The sequence below is a fragment of the Arachis stenosperma genome, chromosome 1 (assembly GCF_014773155.1).
Source record: "Arachis stenosperma cultivar V10309 chromosome 1, arast.V10309.gnm1.PFL2, whole genome shotgun sequence".
Taxonomy (NCBI): Eukaryota; Viridiplantae; Streptophyta; class Magnoliopsida; order Fabales; family Fabaceae; genus Arachis; species Arachis stenosperma.
The window spans coordinates 100,982,227-101,007,774 of record NC_080377.1 but is presented as its reverse complement, the minus strand read 5'-3'; the positions used below and the strand labels follow the sequence as shown (position 1 = coordinate 101,007,774).

The window sequence follows — 25,548 nt, the reverse complement described above, 5'->3', positions numbered from 1 at the left end:
TCTTGAACCTGAAAGGACTCTGAAGCGGAAGCTAAGAGAAGCTAAAGCACAACACTCTGGAGAGGACCTTACAAAAAATTTCGAAAAAGAAGTAGACATGGCAGCCGAACCCAACAACAATGCCAGAGATGCATGGAAGATGCTTGGTGACTATACTGCACCAACTTTCAACTTCTATGGAAGAAGCATTTCAATTCCTATCATTGGAGCGTACAACTTTGAGCTTAAGCCTCAATTAGTTTTTCTAATGCAGCATAATTGCAAGTTTTATGGACTTCCATCGAAACATCCTCATCAGTTCTTAGCTGAGTTCTTGTAGATCTATGACACTGTTAAGACCAATGGGATTGATCCCGAGGTCTACAGACTTATGATTTTCCCCTTTGCTGTAAGAGACAGAGCTAGGATATGGTTGGACTCACAACCTAGAGAAAGCATGAACTCTTGGGATAAGTTGGTCAATGCTTTCTTGACCAAATCCTTTCCACCTCAGAAGATGAGCAAGCTTAGAGTGGAAGTCCAAACCTTCAAATAGAAGGAAGGTGAATCTCTCTATGAAGCTTGGGAAAGATACAAGCAATTAAGCAAAAGGTGTCCTTCTCACATGCTTCCAGAATGGAGCATCATATGCATATTCTATGATGGTCTGTCTGAATTATCCAAGATGTCATTGGACCATTCTGCTGGTTGATTACTTCATCTGAAAACACCTACAGAAGCTCAGGAACTGATTGAGATGGTTGGAAATAACCAGTTCATGTACACTTCTGAAATAAATCCTGTGAATAATGGGATGACTCAGAAGAAAGGTGTTCCTGAAATTGATACTCTGAATGCCATATTGGCTCAGAACAAGATATTGACTCAACAAGTCAATATGATTTCTCAAATCTGACTGGATTGCAAGCTGCATCTGGCAGTACTAAAGAAGCCTCCTCTGAAGGAGAAGCTTATGACCCAGAGAATCCAGCAATGGAAGAGGTGAATTACCTGGGAAAACCCTATGGAAACACCTATAATCCTTCATGGAGGAATCATCCAAATTTCTCATGGAAGGATCAACAGAAGCCTCAACAAGGCTTTAATAATAATAATGGTGGGAGAAAAAGATTTGGCAATAGCAAGCCTTTTCCATCATATTCTCAGCAACAGACAGAGAATTCTGTAGCAAACATAGTCTCTAATCTATCTAAGGCCACTCTCAGTTTTATGACTGAGACAAGGTCCTCTATCAGAAATTTAGAGGCATAAGTGGGTCAGCTGAGCAAAAGAGTTACTGAAACTCCTCCTAGTACTCTCCCAAGCAATACAGAAAAAAATCCAAAGAAAGAGTGTAAGGCCATCAAGATAACCAAAATGGCCGAACCTACAGAGGAGGAAGAGGCAGTGATCTCCAGTGATGAAGACCTCACTAAACGTCCACTGACCACTAAGAAGTTCCCTAATGGGGTCTGAGGCTCATACAAAGACCATAGAGATTCCACTGAACTTACTATTGTCATTCATGAGCTCTGATGAGTATTCTTCCTCTGAAGAAGATGAAGATATTATTGAAGAGCAAGTTGCTCGGTATCTAGGAGCAATCATGAAGCTGAATGCCAAGTTATTTGGTAATGAGACTTGGGAGGATGAACCTCCATTCCTCATTAATGAACTGAATACCTTGGTTTAGTTGAAAATTCCTCAGAAGAAACTGGATTCCGGAAGGTTCTTAATACCTTGTACTATAAGCACCATGACCTTTGAGAAGGCTCTGTGTGACTTGTGATCAGGTATAAACCTCAGGCCACTCTCTGTAATGGAGAAACTAGGAATCTTTGAGGTAAAAGTTGCAAGAATCTCACCAGAGATGGTAGAAAAATCAATGAAAAAGGCTTATGGCCTTGTAGAGGATGTCTTAGTGAAGGTTGAAGGCCTCTACATCCCTACTAACTTCATAATCCTAGACACCGAAAAGGAGGAAGATGAATCCATCATCCTTGGAAGACCCTTCCTAGCCACAACAAGGGTTGTGATTGATGTGGACAGAGGAGAGCTAGTTCTTCAATTGAATGAGGATTGCTTTGTGTTTAAGGCTCAAGGATCTTTTTCTGTAAACATGGAGAAGAAACATGAAAAGCTTCATCATATTCTCTCCATACAGAGTCAAGCAGAGCCACCACATTCAAATTCTAAGTTTGGTGTCGGGAGGCCACAATCATGCTCTAAGCACCTGTGAAGCTCTGTAAGAGCTTCCTGTCAAGCTATTGACATTAAAGAAGCGCTTATTGGGAGACAACCAACCTTATTTATCTATATTAATTACTTTCTCATTTTATTTTATAGTGTTAGTCTATGATTTCTTTAGGTTGATGATCATATAGAGTCACAAAAATAGCTGCATAATTAAAGCAGAATAAAAAACAGCATAAAACATAGCACATCCTTGAGGACGAGCTTAATGCCAGTAAGGATAGCGAAATGGGCATTTAATGCCCAAAATGGCAGCATTCTGGGTGTTAAACGCCAGAATTGGCAGCCAGACTAGCGTTTAACACCAGAAAAGGGTGTTTGGTGTCTGGGGTAGCAGAATGGGCGTTTAACGCCCAGTCTGGCAGCATCCTGGGAGTTAAACGCCAGAATTGGCAGCCAGATTGGCGTTTAACACCAGAAAGGAGCATCAGCCTGGCGTTTAACGCCAGAAATGGCACATAGAGGGCGTTTAAACGCTAGAAAGGTGCAGGGATGAGAAATTCTTGACACCTCAAGATCTGTGGACCCCACAGGATCTCCACCTACCCTAACTCACTCTCTCTCCTCTTCACACCTTTCCATAACACTCTTCACCAAACACCATTCACCTATCAAATCCTACCCTCTTCCCCATAATCTCTCCACCACTCACATCCATCGACTCTTCCCCAAAAATCCCTCATAAAATCCCATCTACCTCACCATTCAAATTCAAAACATTTCCCTCCCAAACCCACCTCTTTCCACACAGATTCCCTCCCCTCCCTTACCTTATAAATACCCCTCCTTACCACCCTCAATTTCACACATCACAAACACTTCTTCCCCCCTTAGCCGAACCACTAATACACTTCCATCTCCTCAATTTCTTTTTCTTCTACTGCCTTCTTTCTTCTTTTGCTCGAGGACGAGTAAACCTTTTAAGTTTGGTGTGGAAAAAAGCTCTGCTTTTTATTTTTCCATAACCATTAATGGCACCTAAGGCAGGAGAAACCTCTAGAAAGAGGAAAGGGAAGGCAATTGCTTCCACTGATGAGGGAAAATTAAGATTTCCACACAAAACTCACCGGCAAGTGTACCGGGTCGCAGAATGTAAATTGCAGAAGCTTAGATGACAAGAAATGTAAATTGCAGTAAATGTAAAGGGGATTGGGTGTTGAAAATTAAAGAGGCGGTAAATGAAAGCTTAGAGCAAGTGATAGAATCTTAAATGACAAGGAAAGTAAATTGCATCAATAGAAAAGGGGATTAAGGTGCAGGGAAATTTAAATTGCTTAGAAATGTAAATCAAGCTCACAGCAAACTCATGTAAAATTTCAGAAAGGAAAATTAGCAAGGAGGCAGAGAATTTAAATTGCATAGAAAACAAGCTCAGCTCAAGCAAAATGTAAAAGTGCAAAAAAAGAAATTGTAGAAGAGAATTGTGGAGATTGAAAGTGCATAAGTGAAATTGAATTCAATGAAAGTGCAGAAAATTAAAAGTGTTTACAAGAGCTCTTTATTCTACTCCTACTCCTACTACTCTCTATTAGAGCCAGCCTCCCCTCTTTTTGAAAATGAAACTGATGCCTTTTTATAGGATTTTTACAAAATAAAAATGAAATTGAAATTGAAAACAAATTACAATTAAAATGAAATTCTTAATCTAATTGTTTCTTGTGCCTTTGAGTGATGTCCATGGGCTTTGCTTGCTTTGGATTTGAAGAAGAATGGATCCAGATGGCTTGGTCCAAGTGGCATGGGTCAGGAGGCATTTGTTCAAAAATGGGTTGGGGCATGCTTCCAGTGGAGCGCTCAGTTAGGATTGTGAACGTAGCGCTTCACATGCCATGTGTTGCCTCCCATCCTTGGCTAGCTCCAAGCGTTCACTAAGTGAGCGCTACGCTCAATTTTTGAGCGCTACTTAGTGCATAGGATGGCCTCCCAAGTGTGAAAGTCACGATAAAGGTGACTTAGTGAATGTAGCGCTATACATTTGAGCGCTGGGTCTTTGGTTGAGCGCTAAGTGGTTACCCTCTTCGAGCCTTGGTGTGAGCACTTGCTTGGTTAGTTTTTGGGCCTTAAAGATGCCTTTCACTTGTGCTTCAATTTCATGCCAAACATGGATTTCTATATACTATTGGAAAGCTCTGAATATCAGCTTTCCAACGTAACTAGAAGCGCATCAATCGGACATCTGTAGCTCAAGTTATGGTCCTTTGAAGAAGGCATGGTCGTGCTGTTTGGAGGCCCTGGCACTCAAAGCGTAACTGGTTCACGAAATTATGATCTTCAATGGTGCCAACAACTTAGTACGCACAATTGTAATATCACTCTTTTTTACAACTTCGCACAACTAACCAGCAAGTGCACTAGGTCATCCAAGTAATAAACCTTACGTGAGTAAGGGTCGATCCCACGGAGATTGTCGGCTTGAAGTAAGCTATGGTCATCTTGTAAATCTCAGTCAGGCAGATTCAAATGGTTATGGAGTTTTGATAATTAAAATTTAAATAAAAGTAAAATAAAGATAGATACTTATGTAAATCATTGGTGGGAATTTCAGATAAGTGTATGGAGATGCTTTATCCCTCTTGAATCTCTGCTTTCCTACTGCCTTCATCCAATCCTTCATACTCCTTTCTATGGCAAGCTGTATGTAGGGCGTCACCGTTGTCAATGGCTACTTCCCATCCTCTCAGTGAAAAAGGTCCTCTACGGTTTCCCGCATGGCTAATCAGCTGTTGGTTCTCGATCATGTAGGAATAGGATTTACTATCCTTTTGCGTCTGTCACCACGCCCTACAGTCGCGAGTTTGAAGCTCGTCACAGTCATCTGATCCCAGATCCTACTCGGAATACCACAGACAAGGTTTAGACTTTCCGGATCTCAAGAATGCTGCCAATGGATTCTAGCTTAAACCACGAAGATTCTGATCTCATGGAATGGAAGGCTCTGTTGTCAGGAGAGGCAACCATGCGTCGTGGACCAGGAATCCAAGAGATACACACACTCTAGCTTTCGCAGGTAGAACAAAAGTGTTTGTCAGGCACGCGTTCATAAGTGAGAATAGTGATGAGTGTCACGGATCATCACATTCATCAGGTTGAAGTGCGAATGAATATCTTAGAATAAGAATAAGCATGAATTGAATAGAAACCAGTAGTAATTTGCATTAATACTCGAGGAACAGCAGAGCTCCACAACCTTAATCTATGGTGTGTAAAAACTCCACCGTTAAAAATACATAAGTGATAAAGGTTCAGGCATAGCCGTGAGGCCAGCCCCCAATGTCTAAGATCACATAAACTGATCAAAGATAGATGCCAAGATCCAAAGATGAAAATACAATAGTAAAAAGTCCTATTTATACTAGACTAGTTACTAGGGGTACAGAAATGAGTAAATGATGCAGAAATCCACTTCCGGGCCCATTTGGTGTGTGCTTGGGCTGAGCATTGAAGCTTTCACATGTAGAGGTCTTCCTTGGAGTTGAACGCCAGTTTGTAACTTGTTTCTAGCGTTTGACTCTGCTTTGCAACTTGTTTCTGGCGTTTACTACAAGAAAAACACCCATTCAGGTACACTTAAAAAGTGTAGCCAAAAGTGAAAAAAATGATGCCTTAGGCTACGGTTACGCTTTTTGGGCTACGGCTACGCTTTTTGGGGTGATTCCTATTTGGCCGTTGCCTATTCTCAAAGGCTACGCTTTTCTGCACCAAAGGCTACACTTTTGGCGTTTGGGAATAGGGTGCGCTTTTCAAGTGATGCTATCCAGGACCAAAGGCTACGCTTTTCAGCTTTCATTTTTCCAGAATAGGCTATGCTTTTCAACGCTACTGCATCACCTATAAAGCGCAGCCACATTGTATACCATAGCTACTTTTTATAAGCGTAGCCTTAGGTTCCTCTTTTTTTAGTATACTATAGCTATTGTATATAAGTGTAGCCTTAGGTCTCATTTTTTTGTGTATACTATAGCTACTATATATAAGTGTAGCCTTAGGTCTCATTTTTTCTATATATATATATATATATATATATATATATATATTATATATATATATATATATATATATATATATATATATATATATATAATAATTATAATACAACATAATAGTCAATATAATTACATGTATAATAATTCTGCATTTTTATTTAAATGAGTTGAATATTACAAAATAAAAATAAATATATAATTATACTAAATAATTTCTTTAAATAATAAAAAATAATCTCTAACCAAAATATATTTATAATATTGATCCAAAAGTACTAGAATGAAGTTAACTGTAAAAATTCATACATCTCACACTAAAGTAAGCATAGCCATATCAAAACCATAATATCACTTAGCCAATAAAAGTATCTTCTAATAAAAGTCATTAGCCAACCATACATGTAAAGATTCTAAATAACACTCTATCTTAGCCAATAAACCACAATAATAGTCAGCTTAATCTTCATTGCTTAATCTTCATTGTTACCCTGCATAATTCTATAGAAAAGTAGTTAAAAAAATATTTATAATGACATTCATAATTATAAAAATTAAATGGAACACGTAGACATAGTAAACCAAGAAAGCATATAGTAAAAAAAATAACATGGTCACGGCAAAAGAGGTGAATTCAAGGAATTATGTATTATCTTGTTTCATTCCAAACCATGAAAATCTGCAGGTGTTTCTTTCTTCCATTTCCTTTAACACAATCCTGATATGTCCCTATAGCATTTTTCATGCACCAATTAACCAGACTTTCACACTTAAATTAGATATAGGGACAAATTCATATGTACCAAGTGCACAAAATCAGAGAAACAACAACCAGAATTGCACAAACAAATTTCAGCCATAGCAATTCAACTTCGGTGTTAATAAAGCCAACAAACATTTTCAGCCATAGCAATTAGTGTTAATGCAAGTAAAAAATTATGGAACAAGGAATAGATAAGGACATACCATATCTAAGTTCGGAAAATGAGTTGATCCATGGCCGCTATTCACATCAATCGGAGACTGTTGGGCGTCTTGTAATAAAGCTTCTAGTTCTTTTAGCCTCATTCCAGGTTCCGATCGCTGCAGTATTTACCAAATATAATTATAGTTGAAATATAATTATACATGTCAGTCAAGTTAACTACAACATAAATCCACACCACCTCTCTCAGTAAATACCACGATGGCACTAGAAAAACTACAGACTAGACATGGACTGACATAGGAAGACTACCAAACTCCAGTTATGTTGACTAGAAATGGAAGTGGCTAAATCTTTCCACCTAGTTATGCAGATAATCTTAAACCAGAAGTGAAAACTAAACAGGAGGCACATAGAAAAGGCAATAAAAAATGAATATGCAATGATAAGCAAGGGACAAAATTTCTAACTACCATTTCTTTCTTGATATCTGTTAAATTAAGTTGAGCAGGGTACTGATGAGCGGATAATTTATACGCTTTTTGGCATTGTTTTTAGTATATTTTTAGTATGTTTTAGTTAGTTTTTATTAGTTTTTAATTAAAATCACATTTCTGGACTTTACTATGAGTTTGTGTGTTTTTCTATGATTTTAGGTATTTTCTGGCTGAAATTGAGAGACCTGAGCAAAAATCTGATTCAGAGGCTGAAAAAGGACTGCAGATGCTGTTGGATTCTGACCTCCCTGCACTCGAAGTGGATTTTCTGGAGCTACAGTAGCCCAATTAGCGCGCTCTCAATTGAATTGGAAAGTAGACATCCTGGGCTTTTCAGCAATATATAATAGTTCATATTTTGCCCAAGAATTGATGGCCCAAACCGGCGTTTCAAATCAGCTTCAGAATTTCCGGCGTTTAACGCCGGAACTGGCACAAAAGTTGGAGTTAAACGCCCAAATTGGCACAAAAGCTGGCGTTTAACTCCAGGAAAATCTCTACACATGAAAGGTTCAATTCTTAGCCCAAGCACACACCAAGTGGACCCTGGAAGTGGATTTTTACGTCATTTACTCATTTCTGTATATCCTAGGTTACTAGTTCACTATAAATAGGATCTTTTGACATTGTATCTTTACCTCATGACACTTTACACGTTTCATATTGTACCTTCTACGGCATGAGTCTCTAAACCCCATGGTTGGGGGTGAGGAGCTCTACTGTGTCTTGACGGATTAATGCAATTACTACTGTTTTTCATTCAAAAACGCTTGTTTCCATTCTAAGATATCACTTGCTCCTCAACTTGATGAATGTGATGATCCGTGACACTCATCATCATTCTCACCTATGAACGTGTGCCTGACAACCACCTCCGTTCTACTTTAGATTGAGTGGATATCTCTTGGATTCTTTAGCCAGAATCTTCGTGGTATAAGCTAGAATATATTGGCGGCCATTCTTGAGAATCCGTAAGGTCTAAACCTTGTTTGTGGTATTCTGAGTAGGATTCAGGGATTGAATGACTGTGACGAGCTTTAAACTCGTGATTGTGGGGCGTTAGTGATAGACGCAAAAGAATCACTGGATTCTATTCCGACATGATCGAGAACCGACAGATGAATAGCCGTGCTGTGACAGAGCGCGTTGAACATTTTCACTGAGAGGATGGGAGGTAGCCATTGACAACGGTGAAACCCTACATACAGCTTGCCATGGAAGGAGCCTTGCGTGTATGAAGAAGAAGACAGTAGGAAAGCAGAGATTTAGAAGATAGAGCATCTCCAAAACCTCAACCTGTTCTCCATTACTGCAAAACAAGTATTTATTTCATGTTTTTCTACTTTTCACAATTAAACCTGAGAATTATCGATATCCTGACTAAGAGTTACAAGATAACCATAGCTTACTTCAAGCCGACAGTCTCCGTGGGATCGACCCTAACTCACGTAAGGTATTACTTGGACGACCCAGTGCACTTGCTGGTTAGTTGTGCGGGATTGCAAAAGTGTGATTGCAATTTCGTGCACCAAGTTTTTGGCGCCGTTGCCGGGGATTGTTCGAGTTTGGACAACTGACGGTTTATCTTGTTGCTTAGATTAGGAATATTTTATTTTTGTTGGTTTAGAGTCTTTTATTTGAGTTTAGTTTCATATTTTAAGTTTGGTGTCAATTGCATGCTTTTGTTTTCTTTTAATTTTTCGAATTTGCATGTTCTTAGTCCTTTCTTGATCTTTAAAAATTCTAAGTTTGGTGTCTTCCTTGTGTTTTCCTTTAAATCTTAAAAATTTTGCACTAATTTTCAAAATCATATCTTTTTTTTAGTCAAGTCAAAATTCTAATTTCAAAAATTGATCTTTTCAAATCTTTTTCAAAAATCAAATCTTTTTAATTTCTTCAATCATATCTTTTTAATCATATCTTTTAAAAAAAATAATTTTCAATCATATCTTTTTAATTGCTAATTTTAAAATCTTTTTAATTAATTAATTAATTTAGTTTTCAATTTGCTTTGATTTTATTTTCTTTCAGTTTTCGAAATTTTATTTTATTTTCTTTTTCATTTATTTTAGTTTATTATTTTCGGTCACTTTTAATTAAAAAAATATATATATATAATCTACTTGCAACCTATATCATCTCCTTTTCTCCATCATGGACCTAAGTGGAATTGAGCAATCCAGAAGGACTCTGGGGTCATATGCTAACCCCATTATAGCTGCATATGGGAGTAGCATCTGTATACCTCCCTTTAAAGCAAGCAGCTTTGAGCTAAATCCTCAACTCATTATCATGGTGCAGCAAAATTGCCAGTATTCCGGTCTTCCACAGGAAGAACCTACTGAGTTTCTGGCACAATTCTTACAAATTGCTGACACAGTACGTGATAAAGAGGTGGATCAGGATTTCTATAGATTATTACTGTTTCCATTTGCTGTAAAAAATCAAGCTAAGAAGTGGTTGAATAACCAACCCACAGCAAGTATAAAAACATGGAGATAATTATCAGACAAATTCCTGAATCAATTTTACCCTCCAAAAAGGATGACACAGCTGAGGCTGGACATCCAAGGCTTTAAACAAGAGGATAATGAATCCCTTTATAATGCCTGGGAGAGGTACAGAGGTATGCTAAGGAAATGCCCCTCTGAAATGTTTTGAGTGGGTACAGTTAGACATCTTCTACTATGGGCTTACAGAAAAAGCTCAGATGTCTTTAGACTACTCAGCTGGTGGATCTATACACATGAGAAAGACGATTGAAGAGGCCCAAGAACTCATAGATACTGTTGCTAGAAATCAACATTTGTACTCTAGCAGTGAGCCCTCTACAAAAGAAGAAGCCATGGCAGTAACTACTGATCCTAATCCTCAAGAACAGGTTGTTGAGCTTAATCAACAATTACTCCTGATGACAAAACAGTTAGCAGAATTTAAAGAGATGCTCCAAGAAACTAAAATTGCTAACAAGAATATAGAATCACAGCTGGATCAGACAAAACAGCAGCTATCTAAACAGATAACAAAAGAATGCCAAGCTATTCAATTAAGGAGTGGGAAGACATTGAATGTTTCAACTCAAAGCAGCAGAAAGCCAAGAAAGGAACAACTGACAAAGGATGACCAACCCACTGCCCAAAATTCCTCTGAGGATAGTAACAGCCCAGAGAGGAATGATTCTGGTGTTCAAACGCCAGAAAAGCGTAAGAAAGTGGTGTTAAACGCCCAATGAATAGCCAAATCTAGCGTTCAAACGCCAGAAAAGGGTTGCAATCTGGCGTTAAATGCCCAAAAAGCACCCAATCCTGGCGTTTAAACGCTACAAAGGGATCAGACACCTGCAAGTGCTGATAGTAACCCCTCTAAGAAGGCTTCTCCAACCACCTCTATAGGGAATAAACCTGCAGCAACTAAGGTTGAAGAATATAAAGCCAAGATGCCTTATCCTCAGAAACTCCACCAAGCGGAACATGATTAACAATTTGCCCGCTTTACAGATTATCTCAGGACTCTCGAGATAAAAATTCCATTTGCAGAGGCACTTGAGCAAATACCCTCTTATGCTAAGTTCATGAAAGAGATCTTAAGTCATAAGAAGGATTGGAGAGAAATTGAAAAAGTTTTTCTCACTGAAGAATGCAGTGCAATCTTTCTAAAAAGCTTACCAGAGAAGCTTAAAGATCTAGGAAGCTTTCTGATACCATGCACATTAGAAGGTGCTTGTACCAAGACAGCTCTACGTGACCTTGGGGCAAGTATCAACCTAATCCTTGCATCCACTATCAGAAAGCTCGGCTTGATTGAAGAGGTCAAACCAACCCGGATATGTCTTCAACTTGCTGATGGCTCCATTAAATACCCATCAGGCATAATTGAGGACATGATTGTCAAGGTTGGGCCATTCGCCTTTTCGACTGACTTTGTGGTGCTGGAAATGGAGGAGCACAAGAGTGCAACCCTCATTCTAGGAAGACCCTTCCTAGCAACTGGACGAACTCTCATTGATGTCCAAAAAGGGGAAGTAACCCTGAGAGTCAATGAGGATGAGTTCAAGTTAAATGTTGTCAAAGCTATGCAGCATCCAGACACATCAAATGACTGCATGAGCATTGATATTATTGACTCCTTGGTGGAAGAGATCAATATGACTGAGAGTCTCGAATCAGAACTAGAGGATATCTTTAAAGATGTTCAACCTGATTTGGAGGAACCAGAGGAAATAAAAGAACCTCTGAAAATTCCTCAGGAAGAGGATAAACCTCCTAAACCCGAGCTCAAACCACTACCACCATCCCTGAAATATACATTTCTGGGAGAAGGTGACACTTTTCCGGTGATCATAAGCTCTGCTTTAAATCCACAGGAAGAGAAAGCACTAATTTAGGTGCTGAGGACACACAAGACAGCTCTTGGATGGTCCATAAGTGATCTTAAGGGCATTAGTCCAGCAAGATGCATGCACAAGATCCTATTGGAGGATGATGCTAAGCCAGTGGTTCAACCACAAAGGCGGCTAAATCCAGCCATGAAGGAGGTGGTGCAAAAAGAGGTCACTAAGTTACTAGAGGCTGGGATTATTTATCCTATTTCTTATAGCCCCTGGGTGAGCCCTGTCCACGTTGTCCCCAAGAAGGGAGGCATGACAGTGGTTCATAATGAAAAGAATGAATTGGTTCCTACAAGAACAGTTACAGGGTGGCGTATGTGTATTGACTATAGAAGGCTCAATACAGCCACCAGGAATGATCATTTTCCTTTACCATTCATAGACCAGATGCTAGAGAGACTAGCATGTCATGAATATTATTGCTTTTTGGATGGCTATTCAGGTTACAACCAAATTGCAGTAGATCCTCAGGACCAAGAGAAAACAGCATTCACATGTCCTTCAGGAGTGTTTGCCTACAGAAGGATGCCTTTTGGTCTGTGTAATGCACCTGCAATCTTTCAGAGGTGCATGCTTTCTATCTTCTCAGATATGGTAGAGAAATTCCTGGAAGTCTTCATGGATGACTTTTCAGTATTTGGAGACTCATTCAGCTCCTGCCTTAACCATCTAGCACTTGTTCTGAAAAATGCCAAGAGACCAACCTAGTTTTAAACTGGGAAAAATGTCACTTTATGGTGACTGAAGGGATTGTCCTTGGGCATAAAATTTCAAACAAGGGAATAGAGGTGGATCAAGCTAAAGTTGAAGTAATTGAAAAATTACCACCACCTACCAATGTTAAGGCAATCAGAAGCTTTCTGGGGCACGCCGGATTCTACAGAAGGTTTATAAAGGATTTTTCAAAAATTGCAAAACCTCTGAGTAATTTGCTAGCTGCAGACACGCCATTTATCTTTGATACGGAGTGTCTGCAGGCGTTTGACCTTCTGAAAGCTAAGCTGGTCACAGCACCAGTTACCTCTGCACCAAACTGGACACTGCCATTCGAACTAATGTGTGATGCCAGTGACCATGCCATTGGTGCAGTATTGGGACAGAGGCACAACAAGCAACTACATGTCATTTATTATGGCAGTCGTATTCTAAATGATGCACAGAAGAACTACACAACCACAGAAAAGGAGTTACTTGCGGTGGTTTATGCCATTGACAAGTTCAGATCTTATTTAGTAGGATCAAAAGTGATTGTGTACACTGACCATGCTGCTCTTAAATATTTACTCACAAAGCAGGATTCAAAACCCAGGCTCATAAGATGGGTGTTGCTTCTGCAAGAGTTTGATATAGAAATAAGAGACAGAAAGGGGACAGAGAATCAAGTAGCTGATCACCTGTCCTAGATAGAACCAGTAGCAGGAGCATCCCTCCCTCCTACTGAGATCTCTGAAACCTTTACGGATGAGCAATTATTTGTTATTCAGGAAGCTCCGTGGCTTGCAGACATTGTAAACTATAAGACTCAAGGTTCTCCTTCTACCACCATGGAGAGAAAGCATGAAAAGCTTCTCTCAATACAGAGTCAAACAAAACCCCCACATTCAAACTCTAAGTTTGGTGTTGGGAGGCCACAACCAAACTCCAAGTTTGGTGTTGAGAGGCCACAACCAAACTCTAAGTTTGGTGTTGAAAGGCCCCAATCATGATCTGAGTATCTGTGAGGCTCCATGAGAGCCCACTGTCAAGCTACTAACATTAAAGAAGTGCTTGTTGGGAGGCAACCCAATTTTATCTATTTTCCATTGTTATTTCATGTTTTCTGTAGGTTGATGATCATGTGAAGTCACAAAACAATTGAAAAAGCAAAATAGAATAAAAAACAGAATGAAAAACAGCATACCCTGGAGGAGAAACTTGCTGGCGTTTAAACGCCAGTAAGGGTAGCAGAATGGGCGTTAAACACCCAGTCTGGCACCATTCTGGGCGTTTAACGCCAGAAATGGGCACCAGACTGGCGTTTAATGCCAGAAAAGGGCAAGAAGCTGGCATTAAACGCCAGAAATGGGCAGCAGCCTGACGTTTAATGCCAGGATTGGCAGCAAGGGGCGTCTTGCACGCCACATGGTGCAGGGATGAGAAATCCTTGACACCTCATGATCTGTGGACCCCACAGGATCCCACCTACCTCCCCTCTTCTTCTCTCCTCTTCACACCCTTCCATAACACTCTTCCCCAAAATAACCTCACCCAATCACCTCCAGTACCCCTCCAAAACCATCATACAAACCACTCACACCTCTCCATCTCATCAATTTTCTTCTTCTTCTACTCCCTCTTCTCTTCTTTTGCTTGAGGACGAGCAAACCTTCTAAGTTTGGTGTGGTAAAAGCGTTGCTTTTTGTTTTTCCATAACCATGTATGACACTTAAGGCCAGAGAAACCTCTAAAAAGAGGAAAAGGAAGGCAAAAGCTTCCACCTCTAAGTCTGGGAGATGGAGAGATTCATCTCAAAAGCTCATCACTAAGAAAAAAGATGGAGCAAACAAGAGCTTGAGCAAATTCCTCATCATGAAATCCCAGAGATGCCTCAAGGGATGCACTTCCCTCCACAAAACTATTGGGAACAAATCAACACCTTCCTAGGAAAATTAAGCTCTAACATGGGACAACTAAGGATGAAGCACCAAGAGCATTCCATCATCCACCATGAGATTAGAAAAGATCAAAAAGCTATGAGGAAAGAGCAACAAAGACAAGGAAGAGACATAGATGAGCTCAAAAGCACTCCATAAGATCTTCAAGAGGAAGAACAAGCCGCCATCACTAAGGTGGACCCGTTCTTTAATTTCCTTGTTCTTTATTTTCTGTGTTTCAAATTTTTATGCTTTATGTTTATCTATGTTTGTGTCTTTATTACATGATCATTAGTGCCTTAGTGTCTATGCCTTAAAGTTATAAATGTCCTATGAATCCATCACCTTTCTTAGATGAAAAATGTTTTTAATCACAAAAGAACAAGAAGTACAGGATTTCGAATTCATCTTTGAAACTAGTTGAATTAGTTTGATGTGGTGACAATACTTTTTGCTTTCTGAATGAATGCTTGAACAGTGCATATGTCTTTTGAATTTGTTGTTTTAAGAATGTTAAAATTGTTGGCTCTTGAAAGAATGATGGAAAAGGAGAAATGTTATTGAGGATCTGAAAAATTATCAAATTGATTCTTGAAGCAAGAAAAAGCAGTGAATACAAAAAAAAAAAGAAAAAAAAGAAAAAGAAAAAAAGAAAAAAAAGAAAAAGCAAGCAGAAAAAGCCAATAGCCCTTTAAACCAAAAGTCAAGGGTAAAAATAAAAAGGATCCAAGGCTTTGAGCATCAGTGGATAGGAGGGCCTACAAGAATAATATCCTGGCCTAAGCGGCTAAACCAAGCTGTCCCTAACCATGTGCTTGTGGCGTGAAGGTGTCAAGTGAAAACTTGAGACTGAGCGGTTAAAGTCGTAATCCAAAGCAAAAAGAGTGTGCTTAAGAATCCTGGACACCTCTAATTGGGGACTCTAGCAAAGCTAAGTCACAATCTGAAAAGGTTCACCCAGTTATGTGTCTGTGGCATGTATGTATCCGGTGGTAATATTGGAAAACAGAGTGCTTTGGGCCACAGCCAAGACTCATAAAGTAGTTGTGTTCAAGAATCAACATACTATACTAGGAGAATCAATAACACTATCTGAATTCTGAGTTCCTATTGATGCCAGTCATTCTAAACTTTAAATGATAAAGTGAGATGCCAAAACTGTTCAGAGGCAAAAAGCTACTAGTCCCGCTCATCTAATTGGAGCTAAGTTTCATTGATAATTTGGAATCTATAGTATATTCTCTTCTTTTTATCCTGTTTGATTTTCAGTTGCTTGGGGACAAGCAACAATTTAAGTTTGGTGTTGTGATGAGCGGATAATTTATACGCTTTTTGGCATTGTTTTTAGTATATTTTTAGTATGTTTTAGTTAGTTTTTATTATGTTTTTATTAGTTTTTAATTAAAAATCACATTTCTGGACTTTACTGTGAGTTTGTGTGTTTTTCTGTGATTTCAGGTATTTTCTGGTTGAAATTGAGGGACCTGAGCAAAAATCTGATTCAGAGGCTGAAAAAGGACTGCAGATGCTGTTGGATTCTGACCTCCCTGCACTTGAAGTGGATTTTCTGGAGCTACAGAAGCCCAATTGGCGCGCTCTCAATTGCGTTGGAAATTAGACATCCTGGGCTTTCCAGCAATATATAATAGCTCATACTTTTCCCAAGAATTGATGGCCCAAACCGGCGTTTCAAATCAGCTTCAGAATTCCCGGCGTTTAACGCCGGAGCTGGCACAAAAGTTGGAGTTAAACGCCCAAACTGGCACAAAAGCTGGTGTTTAACTCCAGAAAATGTCTCTACACATGAAAGCTTCAATTCTCAGCCTAAGCACACACCAAGTGGACCCCGGAAGTGGATTTTTATGTCATTTACTCATTTCTGTATATCCTAGGTTACTAGTTCACTATAAATAGGATCTTTTGACATTGTATCTTTACCTCATGACACTTTACACGTTTCATAGCCCATGGTTGGGGGTGAGGAGCTCTGCTGTGTCTTGATGGATTAATGCAATTACTACTGTTTTTAATTCAAAAACGCTTGTTTCCATTCTAAGATATCACTTGCTCCTCAACTTGATGAATGTGATGATCCGTGACACTCATCATCATTCTCACCTATGAACGTGTGCCTGACAACCACCTCCGTTCTACTTTAGATTGAGTGGATATCTCTTGGATTCTTTAGCCAAAATCTTTGTGGTATAAGCTAGAATATATTGGCGGCCATTCTTGAGAATCTGGAAGGTCTAAACCTTGTCTGTGGTATTCTGAGTAGGATTTAGGGATTGAATGACTGTGACGAGCTTCAAACTCGCGATTGTGGGGCGTTAGTGACAGACGCAAAAGAATCACTGGATTCTATTCTGACATGATCGAGAACCGACAGATGAATAGTCGTGCTGTGACAGAGCGCGTTGAACATTTTCACTGAGAGGATGGGAGGTAGCCATTGACAACGGTGAAACCCTACATACAGCTTGCCATGGAAGGAGCCTTGCGTGTATGAAGAAGAAGACAGTAGGAAAGCAGAGATTCAGAAGATAGAGCATCTCCAAAACCTCAACCTATTCTCCATTACTGCAAAACAAGTATTTATTTCATATTCTTCTACTTTTCACAATTAAACCTGAGAATTATTGATATCCTGACTAAGAGTTACAAGATAACCATAGCTTGCTTCAAGTCGACAATCTCCGTGGGATAGACCCTTACTCACGTAAGGTATTACTTGGACGACCCAGTGCACCTGCTAGTTAGTTGTGCGGGATTGCAAAAGTGTGATTGCAATTTCGTGCACCAGGTACCCTGTCTTATTGCCTTACTCCGTGATAAAGTAATTAAATTTCTCTTTTACTGCCTTACTCGATGGTCATATTAAAAAAAATAGCCACACCTTATGTCTTATTGCCTACAGACCCCTAGATGTAATAGATAAACATATTTTCAGAAACAAAAATGCAGAACTTGACTCATTACATGTAGATAAAAAATAAAAATAAAAAATAAAACATTTTATTTAGAGAATTCAAGCAAATATTAAATTGTGTTCCATTATATGTGCGGTGTATACATGTAAGAAATTCTAATATTTAAGTCTGTAATAGTTTGAAATGTATAAAAATTAAAGACGGATGGATATTTAGATATATGCAAATCCTTTTATCTATAGCATTTAAAAGAAAGTTTTTTTTTTAGAAATCCTTTTATCTAGCATAGTAGCACTTGTCTTGAACATACAGTGATAGACTTTGGTTTAATTTGTTTAGAGAAATTTTGAAAATAAAAAATATAAAAGATGGTTCATGAGCAGGAGCACTTTTAAGTGCATTTGTTCGTCTATATCTTTCTTTATTATTGAAGTCAGATATGCCATACATATATTTGCAGTTCGGCTATAGGTTGGGAATCCCTGTGAAAGAGATGGATCATGGCACCAGGTAGAACCCCAAACCCAAAAGATAAATTTAATATCTATTTTTCTTCCAGAAAAGAAAGTGGTCAGTACGTATAACATGTACAGTATCAAATGCAGTTCTACTCTACAAAGTTGCATTCATAATTTCATATGAAAAGATAATAATTTATTCAAATATAATAAACTATTTAACTATTCTTACTTACAAGAGGTGGTTAGTGGAGTATAATAAATAGATAAAGCATCTTTTACCCAATGATATCTATGTAAGAAGGCAAAAGGCGAGTCGTGGTCCTCTTGGTGTAAGTTAAGGGTGTTCAACGGCCAGGTGAAGATGGAACCGGCGATAGAGTTCGCAGCTCAGAGGCTGTAAAATAGAGGAGTGGCGGCAAAGACAGCAGACACTGGTGGTGCTGGGTGAGCAGTGAGAAGCAGTTAGAAGATGATGGCAAAAGAAAATCACAGTCTAGAAATCATAGTAACAACCTAAATAGAAAATCATAGTAAAAACAAAAAAATGGAAAAAAAAATAACAAAACATGAATCATCTAATAGAATCAACCAACAGAATAGAATCACAGTAATAACAAGTTAACTACAATAATTAAAACAGAAAATTCAAGTAATAACAACATAAATTAGAGATGCAAGATTCTGCTTGAAAGGGTACCAAAAATTTTCAATCAATCCAACTTCAAAGACACAAGATTCTACAAAACCACTATTTTTCAACGTGTATATCTATAAAACAATTTGCAAAAATTGGTTTCACATTCTAATGCAAAAGAAACCAAATTTACTCATAGAAATTAATTTTCATGAATTGAAATTTTTAAACTTTTAAATTCACTTGGTCATTCATTTCTTCTTCCTTTTACTCCTAATATGTCCACCTCCTCTTTCTTTTAATATTAACAAGTTGCCTGTACATTGGAAGAAAAGAAAAAATCCCAAATAATATCATTCCATTTAAAACCCTTGGCATGTAAAAGTGATCACATCTATTACAATTAAAGAAAATCAATTATATTAATATATGAAGTTAGAATAAATAAACAAAAAGCATACAGATACAAGACTATTGTTCAATAAACAATAGAGATGTATGGATGTACAATTTGAGCATCTAAGGCCTTTGCTCTACTGCATCTAATTAAAGGTGGCATGATTGAATCACTAAATTAATTAATTGTTCAATATTGAAAGCAGGTGCAAGAAAAGGGTGATGATATCTTGATAGATGGCGGTTGCACCCCCAAATTTTAAGTCAGATTACTAATGTACATCCAATGCAGACTAGATACATTTCAATAAATAAGAGCATTTGGTTAATTAGATACTTGTTGTACCATCCATTGGTTCAAATTAGATGCTGCAGATACATAAGATTAAAAAATGAAGTAAATTAACCAAAGGTTACATTATTTGGTTCTACTTTGGAGGAGACAAACCATAATAATCAAATTACAGTTCAAGCATTAGTTTTAGCCACATCTGAACACATTCTAGATAACAAAATTTAGTTTCATAAAATTATAACCTAAACTCAAAGTAACTCGGTCATGTGGCGCTTATTAGTTTATTCAATTATAATCAACTGTATTTACAACCCTCTGAAGATTTTATTTTTCTCCCATTTAAAATCGTTTGCAGTGTTCTGGACTATGATTTTTAAGCATAGACACAGGAACATCTCAATGATATCTATTACTGGTGAGGGCCACAAAAAATCAACAATTTCTAGTAACAAGATAATCTACTAAAAACTTATTTGATTTCAATCACGAATACCATGTCATCAATTCAAAAACCCTTTATAACAAAGCACATTCAAGCATTTACTTGTGAAGCTTCAATATATCTCACAATGTACAATCAAGTAGCTAACCTCACAACACAAATTTAGGATTAAATAGATCATCAATTTTACTCCATTGACCAATGGGTCCTTACACCGGAAAAAAGTTAAGAGGGAAAAAATTCACTAAGTGTCAAATTTTTTGCTCTAGATACAATAGGCATCACTTTTAAAATGCACCCAAAACTTAACAAATAGGCTACCCTCTAAAAGCATCCTCTTTGATACGAAAAGTGAACCTATAGATATCAGCCTACGGCTACGCTTTATAAGTGATTCCTAAAATACCTAAGGCTAAACTTTTTAAATGATGCCACAATTGTGTATCCTTTTTTCTTATAAAAAGGCAACATGGAGAAAATCGTAGCCTATTTATAGAATAGGCTACGCTTTTCAAATGTAGCTTAAAAAAAGTGTGGCTGAATGGGATTTTTCTTGTAGTAATGCCAGAATATGGCAAAAAGCTGGCATTAAATGCCAGTTTGCGTCGTCTAAGCTCGGGCAAAGTATGGACTATTATATATTGCTAGAAAGTCCTGGATGTCTAAATTCCATCGCAGTTGAAAGCACGCCATTTGGACTTCTGTAGCTCCAAAAATTCTATTTCGAGTGTAGGGAGGTCATAATCCAACAGCATCAGCAGTCCTTCTTCAGCCTCTGAATCAGATTTTTGCTCAGGTCCCTCAATTTCAGCCAAAAAATACCTGAAATCACATAAAAACACACAAACTCATAGTAAAATCCATAAATGTGAATTTTTCTTAGAAACTAATAAAAATATACTAAAAACTAGTTAAATCCTACTAAAAATTATGTAAAAATAATGCCAAAAAGCGTATAAATTATCCGCTCATCACAACACCAAACTTAAATTGGTTCTTGTCCTCAAGCAACTGAAAACAAAATAGGATAAAAAGAAAAGAATATACAATGAATCTCACAATATCAATGAAACTTAGTCCCAATTAGATGAGCGGGGCTAGTAGCTTTTTGCTTCTGAACAGTTTTGCCATCTCATTTTATCCTTTGAAATTCAGAATGATTGGCATCTATAAGAACTCAGAATTTTAGATAGTGTTATTGATTCTCCTAGATTAGTTTGTTGATTCTTGAACACAGCTACTTTATGAGTCTTGGCCGTGGCCCAAAGCACTTTGTTTTCCAGTATTACCACCGGATACATAAATGCCACAGGCACAAAACTGGGTGAACCTTTTCAGATTATGACTTAGCTTTGCTATAGTCCCCAATTAGAGGTGTCCAGAGCTCTTAAGCACACTCTTTTTGCTTTGGATCACGACTTTAACCACTCAGTCTCAAGCTTTTCACTTGGACCTTCATGACACAAGCACATGGTTAGGGACAGCTTGATGTAGCCGCTTAGGCCTGGATTTTATTTCCTTGGGCCCTCCTATCCATTAATGCTCAAAGCCTTGGATCCTTTTTTACCCTTGCCTTTTGGTTTAAAGGGCTATTGGCTCTTTCTGCTTGCTTTTTCTTCTTCTTTCTTTCTCTTTTTTATTTTTTTCGCCATTTTTTAATTCTTTTTTTCACTACTTTTTCTTGCTTCAAGAATCAATTTCATGATTTTTCAGATTATCAATAACATTTTTCTTTGTTCATCATTCTTTCAAGAGCCAACAATTTTAACATTCATAAACAACAAGATCAAAATTATGCACTGTTCAAACATTCATTCAGAAAACAAAAAGTATTGCCACCACATCAAAATAATTAAACTAATTTCAAGATAAAATTTGAAATCCAAGTATTTCTTGTTCTTTTGTAATTAAGCACATTTTTCATTTAAGAGAGGTGAAGAATTCATGGAATTATTCATAGCTTTAAGACATAGACACTAGACACTAATGATTATGTAATGAAGACACAAACATAGACAAACATGATGCTCAAAAACCGAAAATAGAAAATAAATAGATAAGGAGATTAAGAAACGAGTCCACCTCAGTGTGGGTGGTGTCTTCCTCTCAAAGAATCAATGGAATGCCTAAGCTCCTCTCTGTCTCTTCCTTGCCTTTGTTGCTCCTCCCTCATAGCTCTTTGATCTTCTCTAATCTCATGGAGAATGTTGGAGTGCTCTTGGTGCTCCACCCTTAGTTGATCCATGTTGTAACTCAAGCCTTCCAAGGAGGTGTTAAGTTGTTCCCAATAGTTGTGTGGAGGAAATTGCATCCCTTGAGGCATCTCAGGGAATTCTTGATGAGGATCTTCCTCATGCTCTTGTTGAGATCCATGAATGGGCTTTCTTGTTTGCTCCATCATTTTCTTAGTGATGGGCTTGTCCTCTTCAATGAGAATGTCTCCGTCTATGTCAATCCCAGCAAAATTGCATAGGTGACAAATGAGATGAGGAAAGGCTAACCTTGCCAAAGTGGATGACTTGTCAGCCACCTTGTAGAGTTCTAGAAGTATGATCTCATGAACTTCCACTTTCTCCCCAATCATGATACTATGGATCATGATGGCCCGATCCACAGTTACTTCAGATCGGTTGCTAGTAGGAATGATGGATAGTTGGATGAACTCCAACCATCCTCTAGCCATAGGCTTAAGGTCCGGTCTTCTCAATTGAACAGGATTGCCTCTTGAGTCTTTTTTCTATTGAGCTCCTTCCACACATATGTCCATGAGGACTTGGTCCAACCTTTGATCAAAGTTGACCCTTCTAGTGTAGGGGCATGCGTTTTCTTGCATTATTGGCAAGGGGAACGCCAACCTTACATTTTCCGGACTGAAATCTAAGTATTTCCCCCGAACTATTATAAGCCAATTCTTTGGATTCAGGTTCATACTTTGATCATGGTTCCTAGTGATCCATGCATTGGCATAGAACTCTTGAACCATTAAGATTCTGACTTGTTGAATGGGGTTGGTAAGAACTTCCCAACCTCTTCTTCGGATCTCATGTCGGATCTCCGAATACTCATTTTTCTTGAGCATGAAAGGGACCTCAGGGATCACCTTCTTCTTGGCCACAACTTCATAGAAGTGGTCTTGATAGACCTTTGAGATGAATCTCTCCATCTCCCATGACTCGGAGGTGGAAGCTTTTGCCTTCCCTTTCCTCTTTCTAGATGTTTCTCCGGCCTTAGGTGCCATAAATGGTTATGGAAAAATAAAAAGCAATGCTTGTACCACACCAAACTTAAAAGGTTTGGTCGCCCTCGAGCAAAAGAAAAAAAAAAGAAGGGGGGGAAGAAAAAAAATGGAGGAGATTGAGGGAGATATGTGTTTTGGCCAAGAGGGGGGAAATGTGTTTGTGTTATGTGAATATGAAGGAGTAGTGAGGGGTTTATATAGGGGTGAGAGAGGGTTGGGTTTTGGTCATTAAGGTTGGGTTTGGGAGGAAAAAGTGTTTGAATTTTTAAAGTGAGGTAGGTGGGGGTTTTTGGGGAAGAGGTATGGAGGTGATTGGTGAAGAGAATATAGGGAAGAGGATATGATTTGATTGGTGAGGGGTATTTGGGAAAGAGTGTTATGGGAGGGTAGGTGGGATCCTGTGGGGTCCACAGATCCTGAGGGGTCAAGGATGTATCATTCCTGCTCCTATTAGGCGTACAAAATGCCCTTGCTGTGCAATCTTGGCATTTAACGCCAGACTGCTGCTTGTTTCTGGTGTTTAATGCCCAGAATGGTGCCAGACTAGACATTAAACGTCTATTTTGCTACCCTTACTGGCGTTTAAATGCCAGTAAGTTGCTCCTCCAGGGTGTACTATTTTTAATGCTATTTTTGGTTTTTCTTTAATTTTTACAATTGCTTTTATGACTCCACATGATCATCAACCTAAAAAAAAGAAAATAACATAGATAAATAAAATTGGGTTGCCTCCCAATAAGCGCTTCTTTAATGTCAATAGCTTGACAGTGAGCTCTCATGGAGCTTCACAGATGTTCAGAGCATTGTTGGGACCTCCCAACACCAGACTTAGAGTTTGGATGTGGGGGTTCAACACCAAACTTAGAGTTTGACTGTTGGGGCTTTGTTTGACTCTGCATTGAGAGAAGCTTTTCATGCTTCCTCTCTATGTGTACAGAGGGAGATCCTTGAGTTTTAAACACAAGGTAGTCCTCATTCATTTGAAGGACCAACTCTCCTCAGTCAATATCAATCACAGCTTTTGCTGTGGCTAGGAAGGGTCTTCCAAGGATGATGGATTCATCCTCATCCTTCCCAGTATATAGGATTATGAAATCAGCAGGGATGTAAAGGCCTTTGACCTTTACTAGCACGTCCTCTACCTGTTCATAAGCCTTTTTTTATGGAATTGTCTGCCATCTCTAATGAGAATTGGGCAGCCTGTACCTCAAAGATTCCCAGTTTCTCCATTACAGAGAGTGCATTAAGTTTATGCCTGACCCCAGGTCACACAGAGCCTTCTCAAAAGTCATGGTGCCTATGGTGCAGGGTATTAAGAATATACCAGGATCCTATTTCTTTTGAGGTAAAGTGTGCTGAACCCAGGTATTCAGTTCATTAATGAGCAATGGAGGCTCATCCACCCAAGTCTCATTACCAAATAGCTTGACATTCAACTTCATGATTGCTCTTAAATACTGGGCAACTTGCCCTTCAACAATGTCTTCATCTTCTTCAGAAGATGAATAGTCATCAGAGCTCATGAATGGTAAAAGGAGGTTCAATAGAATCTCTAAAGTCTCTAGATGAGCTCATGAGGTCTTCCTCATTGGGATTCATGTCCTCCTCCTCCTTTGTGCATTCGGCCACACTAAGTAAGGTTATGGCCTTGCACTCTCTTTTTGGGTTCTCTTCTGTATTGCTTGGGAGAGTACTAGGAGGAGTTTCAGTGACTCTTTTACTTAGCTGGCCCACTTGCGCCTCCAAATTTCTAATGGTGGACCTTGTTTCATTCATGAAACTTAGAGTGGCCATAGATAGATTAGAGACTATATTTGCTAAGCTAGAGGGGCTCTGCTCAGAATTCTCTGTCTGTTGCTAAGAGGATGATGGAAAAGGCTTGCTATTGCTAAACCTATTTCTTCCACCATTATTAAAGCCTTGTTGGGGCTTTTGTTGATCCTTCCATGAGAAATTTGGATTTTTTTTCCATGAGGGATTATAGGTGTTTCCATAGGCTTCACCCATGTAGTTCACCTCTGCCATTGCAGGGTTCTCAGGATCATAGGCTTCTTCTTTAGAAGATGCCTCTTTAGTACTGTTGGATGCATTTTGCAATCCATTCAGACTCTGAGAAATCAAGTTGACTTGTTGAGTCAACATTTTGTTCTGAGCCAATATGGCATTCAGAGCATCAATTTCAAGAACTCCCTTCCTCTGAGGCGTCCCATTATTCACAAGATTCCTTTCAAAAGTATACTTGAACTGGTTATTTGCAACCATGTCAATGAGTTCCTGAGCTTTTGCAGGCGTCTTCTTTAGGTGAATAGATCCACTGCAGAATGGTCCAATAACATCTTAGACAATTCAGACAGACCATCATAGAATATATCCAGGATGGTCCATTCTGAAAGCATGTCAGAGGGACACTTTTTGGTCAGTTACTTGTATCTCTCCCAAGCTTCATAGAGGGATTCACCTTCTTTCTGTCTGAAGTTTTGAACATCCACTCTAAGCTT

The 25,548-nt window shown here is 38.6% G+C and overlaps 2 non-coding genes across 2 annotated transcripts; one reads left to right on the top strand and one right to left on the bottom strand.

Moving 5' to 3' along the window:
- Nucleotides 1-502: 502 nt before the first annotated feature.
- Nucleotides 503-610, bottom strand: LOC130948082 (small nucleolar RNA R71). The gene has a single exon (XR_009072924.1). It is a non-coding gene; the product is annotated as a small nucleolar RNA R71 (small nucleolar RNA).
- Nucleotides 611-25,440: 24,830 nt separating this feature from the next.
- Nucleotides 25,441-25,548, top strand: LOC130955841 (small nucleolar RNA R71). Its single transcript, XR_009076919.1, has one exon. It is a non-coding gene; the product is annotated as a small nucleolar RNA R71 (small nucleolar RNA).